Source organism: Onthophagus taurus, chromosome 7, assembly GCF_036711975.1.
Source record: "Onthophagus taurus isolate NC chromosome 7, IU_Otau_3.0, whole genome shotgun sequence".
In the NCBI taxonomy this organism is placed as follows: domain Eukaryota; kingdom Metazoa; phylum Arthropoda; class Insecta; order Coleoptera; family Scarabaeidae; genus Onthophagus; species Onthophagus taurus.
In genome coordinates this window covers 38,357,323-38,367,952 of record NC_091972.1, presented here as the reverse complement: position 1 = coordinate 38,367,952, position 10,630 = coordinate 38,357,323, and the positions used below count along the sequence as shown (strand labels likewise).

Sequence of the window (10,630 nt, the reverse complement as noted above, 5' to 3'; positions counted from 1 at the left end):
ATTGCTCAACTAAGGCATGTAATTTTATTTCGGCATGAGATAGAAGACAAGGGGTGTTTATTTACTTGTCATGGTTATTTATAACTGCAACAGATATTGGTATTCTTTGCAAATTTTCTAAGGATTTCAGTAACCTTAATCCTTCCTTTTTATGATTGATATCAATAAAGCTTATTTCTTTTCGTCATTCTTGTTCTAAGTTTATCCTAATTATTATCTCATCTTTAGTTTTCAATTATTTCTGCGTGATAGTGTTGTCCATATTTCCACCTTAATCTTGAATTCTCAATTGCAAAAATTTGCTCTTTATTATTCTCAAATTTTACGTTTTGCCATAAAGATTGTTAATGAAGATTTGATGAAATTAGATTTCCTGAAACAAAAAAAAATATATAAAACTGAATATATTTATAAATTAATCATAATCATGATTCTTAAGAATGAATGTTTTTGTTAAAAAAGTTCATTCTTTGTGCTTAATTTCAGTTTTTTTGTATGAAATGACACCCTACACGAATTTTTGAATAGGGTTCTTCCCTCTTTTATTTGCTCACCCATAAAAACCACCATCTGTAAAGCGTAGGTGGTGGGTGTGACCATCCTACACCAATACCGGTAAGCCAACAACACCAACCGCTTTCGGTCCGAGAAAGAAACACCATAACAGCTCCTCAACCCGTGCATTATGGATTTTAATTCAGAATGGCGTCGAAAAAAAATTCCAAAATTTCCCAATTAAAACCAAATAAATTTTGCATCTCACTTTCAAAGCCTTTTTAAACGTTGTTTATTGATATTGATATCTGAGTCAATAAATTACCTATAACTTTGTCAATACATAACATCGCCCCTATTTAATTTCCATAAACTTCTGTTTGAACAAACGATGCTAGCACATCGATATGGCGAATTATTTGCGACCTGTTATTAGTAGATCGAGCGACTAGTAATTATTATCAAAAGCGTGCAAGCGATTAGCGCTAAAAACTTTATACATTAATCAGGAAGTTGTTGCAATATTTAAATTAACCATAAATCAATCAAATTAGTTTTGGTTGAAGTGAATTTAATAAGAAAATTGTATCTGTTAATCACCAAACATGTTTTATTGTATAACTTTAACGCTATCGTTCTAGTTTTCTTCATATAAAAAAATGCGATTGAAACATATCTTATGGGTTATAAAATAAATTACTGACACATAAATAATTATATAATTCAATGTTGTGTAATGACTATTTATCGCTTATAATTATGAGTTAACTTACGCTTTTACACTCAATTAACTTTTCGGGATACCGATAGTAATAGTTCATAATAGTGTAATTTGTTAATCTAAAATATTTTAATAAATTTAATTTGAAATAATTTTTAAAAAAGATGTATATATTAATAATTTTTCAGAAACGTCACCCAACGTTAATGTTTGCAAATAACCGACGCGATGCGCTGTATAAGCGCCCCAAGGGTGGAGGTACATCGTTATTAGCGTGCACAGAACGAAAGGGTTGCCTTAATATATATTGGCCCTGGCTGGCGGACATTTTAATGCTCGTTATAAATGATCTTCGAGCCGTTTTCCGCCATCAGTCGCCCCGTTTCAAATTTATGGATATTGCTCTGCATTACGATTTGATAAATAACATCTCGGACGATAGAGTTGATCCGAGGGGCCTCAATGGACAGGAACCGGCCTCGAGCTATAATTATCCTAATAACAGATCCAAACAGCGCTCGAAACACAACACGTAGACATAGACTATTCTCTTCTAAACGCGTTTTAAAATATTTTATAACACATACCATATCTAAATTTTTTTTAAATCTAAATCAATACAAATTAATACTTGCATGAGAATAAAGAGACGGTTTATGTATCAAATTAAGTATATTATATTTATAGGAATATCATTTTGGAGATATGATGTAAGTAAAATAAGCATTTAATGTAGACATAAAGAAGTACTGGTGATGATTTGTTGATGACGTAAACGTTACTTTGGCCAAATTGACGCAGGCAACTTAAAAATGCAAATATCATAAAGATTAGGTGGTGTTATAATATTTTAACACAGATTCAGTGGAGTTTGCAAGCGCACTTTACATAATTTAGATATCCTGAAAGCTTCCTGTAGGTATGATGGTGAATTCACACTCATTTGACACAATGTATATGTCGCAAGCAAATGGTTATTTCAGGTAGATAGCTTTTCCCTAGTCAGATACTGTCTGCCTAGGCAAACAGTAGTTCGTTACAGTTTTATTATTAAATGTCTAAGCAAATACTATTGGACAAGACTATATCTGTCTAAGCTTGTTTTAGGCAAATACCATCTTTTCGATACAACAATGCAATATAGAGTAGGTACCTGTTCACAATAAAATAAAGTAGTTCCTATTGTTATCAACCTACTTTTCTTAAATAAAAGTCATTAATGAGTGTCAAACGAGTCAAATTATTTGCGTATTATTTTCAAAAAATGTATAACAGTTTCTACTTGTTTTGATAATTATTGCTGGAATGGCATCTACTATTGCACGTCATCTTATTTTTGAAACATGTACACCTTTTTGTACTGCACTGAAATTTCGAAGGCTGGTACTAGCATTTTGACATCCCTTGCCCAGAGAACAGTGACTGTGAAGTGCAGGCCTCTCTTAAAGAAATAAAGCATTCCTGAGGTTGGGTTGGTTTAAAGAACAGCTATTTGCCTGAAAAGATGAATTTAGACTGAAATAAATGGAATAAAACTATTTGCAGATAGGCAGATAGTATCTGACTAGGAAAAAGCTATTTACCTGAAACAACCATTTGCCTGTGACATATATACAGACTTGATTTAAGTAGAGTTGATAGAGATTTGATTGATTAATTGCAGAAATTTTTATATCAGACGTCTCGGGGTGCTGAACTGTGGAAACAATTGAATCATTTGGGTATTTGTGGTACGAAATGTTCACAGCAAATCCCTGCTCACTTGAATCGACCAGATGAGGTTAACGATTTCTTTATTGATTCAGTCCCTTCTTTGAACCTTGCAACGCGTTTCAGTTTTAATGACTCACCGCCTTTAAATTTGATTCAAACTAATTTTAAGTTTGTCTTTGTATCCGAAGTTGATGTAATAAAAGCTATTTCCTCAATTTCTTCTAGAGCTGCCGGTGCTGATAATATCAGTATGAGTATGTTGAATATGTGTCTTCCATTTATATTACCCTACTTGACACATTTACTCAATGTTTGCATTGAAACTTCGGATGTACCTGACTGTTGGAAGTTGTCAATTGTGGTTCCTATTCCGAAAAAACGTGACCCATCTGAGCCTAAAGATCTGCGGCCGATTAGCATATTGCCAATTTTATCTAAAGTTCTGGAAAGAATTATGTTTAATCAGTTGCATCAATTTGTTCAAATTAATAATATTTTACCGAAGCATCAATCTGGTTTTCGTAGAAACCATAGCTGCGGTACTGCTCTTCTCAAGGTAACTAATGATATTTTACAGGCTCGAGATAAAGGATTAAAGGAGATAAAGGAGCTTTTGATAGTGTTTGTCATGACTTGCTTGTGGAATTGTTAAAGTATATTGGCTTCAGTGAATCCGCTTTAAACTTAATTGAAAATTATTTAAGTAATAGGCATCAGTCGGTTAGAATCGGTGATGCTTTGTCTGAATTTCGCTGTTTGAGCAAGGGTGTACCACAAGGTACTATTTTAGGGCCTATTCTATTTTCTTTATATACATCTCAAATCGTTAGGGGGTTAAATCATTGTGAGTACCATATGTATGCGGATGACTTGCAGATGTATGTTTCCTTTGATCCACGCGACTTCGCGTTGGGTATTACGAATATCCAAAAAGACCTTGATTACATTCATAAAGTGGCTCGGGAATACGGTCTACATCTTAATCCGAGTAAATCCAATGCTATACTTTTTGGAAATTCCGCTATATGTAATGGTTTTCGGGAAAGTATTGATTTGCAAATTGATGGTTGTAACATTCCTTTGGTTAGTGAGGTAAAGAATTTGGGTATGATTATGGACAACAGTTTTCGCTATAAGAAGCATGTCTCCAACTGTATATCCAGGGCTTATTATCATCTGAGGATGTTGTTTCCTCATCGACACTACCTTGGTATTCATCTGAAAAAGGTGTTGTGCGAAGCCTCTGTGTTGTCTCAATTCACTTATTGTGCTGAGGTCTACCATCCGTGCATTGACGTTAGCGATGTAACACGTATTCAACGAGTGCAAAATTCGTGTCTTCGGTATATATATGGAATTAGAAAATATAACAGAATATCTTATAAACTGAAGGATGCGGGATGGCTAAATATGTATCATCGTAGGAAAGTGCAGTGTTTGTGCCTATACCATAAAATTATAAACTACAAGGAACCACAGTATCTCTACCAACTGATAACTTTCCGAAATGATGTCCACCGAATAAATACGCGATTTCGCGGAAGACTGTCGCCACCCTTCTATCGTTTGTCTTTGTTTCAGAGATCATACTTATTTCAAATAACTTCGAAATATAATGAGGTGGACGATAATTGCAAGGGGTTCTCACTACGAAGGTTTAAATTTACACAGAAATATTCTTGTTTTCTTGAACAATGTCTACATGGGGGCAAACGCTGATCTGACATGTTTTGCAATCTTGTTGTTGTATCTAGCTGTTGCTTTGTAATTTTTGGCCGAGTCATGTTTTTCTTTTTTTGTTTCTTAGGTTAGTTAGAGCAGCTGTACTAACTAGTACAAGCTGGAACTCGCCTATTTTCTTTTGTATGTTTTTTTTGTACAATTAAGCTTATTTTCTAATAAAGGCATTTATTAAATATATAAAAGCTGATGGAAACTTGATGTAACTTGAATTAGTTTTGATCCAAACTTCCCTCTTTTGCAAAGCTGATAACGATTTATTGTAGGAAGGAATTTTGATACAGATTTGATGCTGTTTTGATTCTTTTATTCACAGCTAACAATGAGTAATGCATGAGTGATAGAAATTTGATTGGACTTAAATACATCTTGTTGCACACTTCATAGAGACAGAATGAATAAATTAAGGAGACTTGAAATACAGATTGAATACTGTTTTTATGCAAATTTTAAATCTGTTTATTGAGATATTGTTAAAAGAGATATTCAGGCAACTACATTGGGAAAACCGTGGAATTAATATCTCATAGCAGATAATCCAAAAGTATTGGAAATAATGATACATAAACTAAAGGAAAGATCAGAAGAGATATTGAAGCCCAAAAATTATGAAAAGAGCAACACAACTCAACAATCAACCTATATGCTTAAACGGAACCGCTATAAAAGAAGTAGAAGCTATACCTATATGTATATCTAGGACAAAACATAAGACCAGATAAGCAAATTCAAACGGCGAATCTGAATAGGGGAATAAGACTGGTATGGACAGCGTTCGAAAAGCAATGGCATATATTATAGTGCAAGAATAAGAAATTTAAAACCTATATGAAAGTAAAGATACTAGATCTTGATATATGATGCTGAAACATGGACACCCACCAAGAAATCTATACATAACAAGCAAGATAGAAGCTATCCAACGCCATATGGAACAAGCCATATTAAACATGGTAATAAGTGATAGAAAATCGATAGAGTGGATAAGACAACGCCACAAGATGGAAAACGTAATGGATACAATATTGAAAGCAAAATGGTGTTGGATGGGTCACATAGCTAGGATGGAAAGAACAAGATGGGCAAAAAAATAGAGAGAGAGAGAGAGAGAGAGCGTCTTACAATAAGGTATAATTTGATGAGTAAAGTTTTTGGCATATTAGTGTGAATACAGATTCTTTCCAATAGTATGTTGATAGATAAACACTTAATTACTGAGGTGTCGTACATCTTCTAGTAACTCAATCAATTCAAACGAATCTTTGATGCAGAATGAAATAGTCCCGTAATTGACTATTCATTCTTTTGTTGTTTCTTGTCTCTGATATTATAAACATATTATTAGCATATTTCACTCTTTTCATTTTACTAGCAGAACTTTGATGATTTGATGCGAGGTTGGGTTCTTGTGTTCCTTGTCATTTTTCATATTCCGCGATTTCCTTGTTTTTATTCCATACATGTGAGCTATTTTGTAATATGCTTTTTTCACAGCAATATTAAGGACTTTGTCAGTATGATATCCAATAATTGACGCAACACTGTATGGTTTTTCCAATAATCTTCCAAACTTGTCTTCTTGGAAGTCTTTTGAATATTTTTATTGAAGGTCTTTGTAAAGAATTTGTCGTGTACAAGCAAAACGGAACTGTTTATATTAGTTACATACAGATCTTAGTCTCTTATAACAAATTTTAAGAGTCTGAAATATTTATTACAGCATGATGATACAGTGTCATTGAACAATTATTACGTATTGCTATCTTGAAAGCAAATCCTAGCATGCTTGCGGTTTCAAATTTTACATCACTATTACATGTTTTGCTCTTTACAAATGTAGGAATTATTGAGAACATAGCAACAAAGGTAAAATACGTGGTATTAACTACTTTAACATAGGAAGTGACATAAGAAGTCAAAAACTGTCCGAAGTAGGAGAATAGTTCGTGCAATGTTTTTGTTTAATCTTTTAATTGTCTGGATGGACATAAAGTGCAGGTTTTGATTAGATGGTTGATTAATGTAGGTTTTATTTTACATAGATTTTATGAAAACTCGAAGAAAAGATTCATGTAGTCTTCATAAATACTTCATTTTGTGTTGTTGTTGTCGATCCGAGATTTCATACGTTGTTCCTGTCGGCAGATCGACCACAACACATACTTCTCCATCCGTGAAGCATTACTATTAAGACTGGTTGCTGGAATGATGAAGAGTTGATGCAAACCTGATGAAGATTTGAACTAGTCTTAAAACAGATTCAATTTACTTGATAAAAACAATCACGATAGAAATCATGTACAATGTTGAGGAATATCAAGAAGCCTTCTTTCTTTCTTGGAAACAGAACTTCACTGTTACTGAATTTAACTTCATTTATGAATGTTATAAAGTTGATGAAATTAGTGACTCTTTGAAGATTGTAGTTGTGTTAACGATTACAGTGAAATTTGATGAATTAACTAAATGCTCGTTATCTTAAAACTACATTGGATGCAGAAGCTTTTGTAGAGACAATTCGAAATGGGTTAACTATGGTAATGCAATCATTATAAGTACTGCTGAATGAAAATCATTCACATGATATTTGAAGCAACCACTGGGTACTAGATCTAATTAGGTGCAGTGAATACTGTATCTACCTTATGAATCTGTATCTAATCAGAATGGATACTAAATTTAACAGCTGTATATTGAAATTACTTGCCAGATACTTGAATTACTTTATAGATACAGAAACCAGCCAATACACTCTAATTCCAATCTTTATTATCTCTATTAGGATTCTCTCTAACATTTGGATACTGGGATTGACCACTTTTTGATAATAAAAAATTGTGTTACCCATAACATGACTTTTGTCATTTTAAAAAAATGGGGTAGTCTTCTTATTGATTATCCTTGGCTATGGTTGATGTGGTCGAGCTTTATGGTGCTCTTACATACTCCAACTTCATCTGTGTCTATGCTGAAGGTGTTAAAATTACCAACACTTAATTCGTTTAATTTCTGCATAAAGTCATCGACTTTTCCCTAAATTTACATTTGGTCTTCCCGAGAAAGTGTAATCTCTTTCTGTCGCTCCCTGTGTGTAAGTGAAACTTGCTCGAACTGTGTTTTATGTCAACTACTCTTCTAATTTAACTTATAAACAGAGTTATTAAATTAGACCTTCAAATTTATGATATTAATACTCAACTTCTATGAATGAACTTCCTACAGGCATATTATGTCTTAACGGTGATCTTACAAAAGTTTTACTAGTTTAAACATTATGAGTTAAGTCAAAAATTTGCGAGTCAAACATTTTAGTCAAAAATTTTTTGAAATGATTATCTGCGTAAACTTGGATATTTCCTGGTGTTCGTGTAATCTCAGATAGATCGTGAATCATGCTAATAATGATTGATTAAATAAAGAATGACTATGAAGTAACTATGTGGGATGCTATTTTGTCTTTCTAACTCTGTTAACAACTTATTATACTAAGCAAAGTCGTAGCACAACTTATTTAGTATCAGTATAGAACTGTGGTTGACCGAGTTGATCATTTTTGCCAAGCCTAGCATCCTATAACTTTCGTCACATTGAATAATTAATTGATACAATCCCCTTGGTAAATTTTCATCAAAGATTGTATGTAGTGTAGATCGAGGTCTACATTTCTGCCAAGTTGAAGAATTGTATAACTTGTTTGACGTTGAACAGATGTACAATGTTTCGTCTACGCTGCACAGCCTCAGTGACAACTTCTTTATTTGTAGTTTTCAGTAAAATAGAGCTGTAGACTCATTAAGAAATGATAATCGGGGAAAATAATTACATGTCACATCCGCTTCTTTTTCCTGCTGAAGTAAATCTAGTTTCTTTTGCTCTAATTCCAAGTAGTATCTATCGATTTCAACATATTGGTATTGCGAATGTCTTGCTCTGTGTTGTATAAGATGAAGAACGTGAAGAGTCCTGATGGTGATGGAGGTTCGTGTTGTGTAGTATCCGAGTGTCCATTATTAATGCTTTTGGCAGTTTGTTCTTCATCCTCACTATCGGTATTCTCTGGTTCGTATGCGAAGTTGCTAGTTGTTATCTTTGGATGCATACTATTTTTTACAAATAGTTATATCCTGAAAATCTGTTTTTCGGGTATTAATTTACATGTATGCTTTGCTCTCCAAATCTTGCTCACTTTTCTCCTTTGCTTTTTCACAATTTATAAATATGGTTTTTTACCAGCAATGTATTCTTACAATATTATTGTACCATGTTCACATATCACAGTTTTTTTCTTATCTTGTTCGGTTATCCCAAAATAGCGATATCTTGATACCAACAAACACTTTTCCACATACCAACATTCCTGTTCTTACTTTTACATCCATGAGATAATTCTTTTTTCATTCATGTCTTTACTAAGATGCACATCTTTGACAATCAGTTTTTGCACAAACTTTCCTGTATTCTGCTCCGTTACTTTTTCTTCCTATTTTTGGCATCACTTCCTATAACTTTTCTCCTCTACTTTTGAATTTCTCTTTCCATATTGATTTTACCATTCTCTTCTTCCATTGCATTCTTTCATATTCTGTTTTTTTGTCTTGCATGAAGAGGAGGTAGAATGTTTAATGTTTCTCCTTGAAAACTAACACTTTATAGATAATGGAGTCAACTATTATATTCTGATTCATTATGTAAATTGTATCTAATATTTGGATACTGGAACTAATAACTATGGATATTTACTCCAACAAATAAATACTGGAATCATCCAGGAATGATGAATTTAATTATCATAATAAGTATCATAATACATTTGGGAAGATAACAATGTTATTGCCAATCAAATAATGTCAATATTCAACCCCAATTAAAAATTCGTCCAACCTTTATTGAAGACCGAAAGTTTTCTCTTTAATTTGATGTAAGAATTTATTAGTTTATATAATTAAATTAGAAACAAAGTATTAGCTAAGATAAAACTTGACCAAATCATAAAAAATCAAGATTTAAGCTTATCCAAAAATTCTTACAACCTGATTTACAGGAATAAGGAAATGTTTTATATCGCAAATTAGTCTCCTTTCTAATTTGATATCTCGATTTGATAGATCGATATTTTTTTAACCTCAACTTTAAAAATTTTTCTTCCAACTTGCTTGTATTTATCTATACCAGCCAATCCAAAAAAGAATATAATAATACTTATCAACCTGTGTAAATCTTTCTTTTATAAGATTAACTTTGAAAACAACACTCTATTTCATAATGTCATTATGAAATCGATCTATAATTATAATTATATCAAAATTTACACCTAATATATAATAAATTGAGCGACATAATTCATATGCACATGGTGCATTTTTAACGTCCGCATAATGGACATTCTTGGGAATCTTCCATTCGAAAAAGTTCTTCACGTCTACCGATAAAACATTCGTTTGGATCGTTTTGTAATGAAAAACACGCGTAGACGATGACGATGATGTAGACGTGAAGTTCGATTAACGTCGAAAAAAGTAATTACGTTACGGACCGATACAACACTACATCATGTGTGATGTGTAAAATACAGGTTTTGACGCGCGTTTGATTTATAGGCATTCTGGTGGAAGGTGCATCGCGCCTGATTTAGTGGAACCATAAAATCCGATGTTTTATGTAACCGAGCCGATTCGATTTTTTCCATTTACATCAATCTCTTCGCTTCATTCCCCTCTCGGCGAACCCCTTCTTTGGGTGACCTGTCCGAATTTAATTATTACCGTAGATCTCATTTGTAGATAAACGGTGTGGTTCGGTTTTATCGTCTTCCTTCTCGTCACTCACTGTCAAGTACTAAAACGAATTTTGATCGTAAATTTTTTTGATTACGTTGAAAAAAAATTCCAAAATAAAATATTATTATTCATGGAAATCATGTTGCGGTTGAAAAATCATGAAACTTCCTTTATGCACACTACA

The 10,630-nt window shown here is 32.9% G+C and overlaps 1 long non-coding RNA gene across 1 annotated transcript; it reads right to left on the bottom strand.

Moving 5' to 3' along the window:
• Positions 1 to 3,123: 3,123 nt before the first annotated feature.
• On the bottom strand, positions 3,124 to 9,468 carry LOC139430547 (uncharacterized). Its single transcript, XR_011640954.1, has 2 exons — positions 3,430 to 9,468; positions 3,124 to 3,371 (listed from the first exon to the last, which is right to left on the bottom strand). It is a non-coding gene; the product is annotated as an uncharacterized lncRNA (long non-coding RNA).
• Positions 9,469 to 10,630: the final 1,162 nt, after the last annotated feature.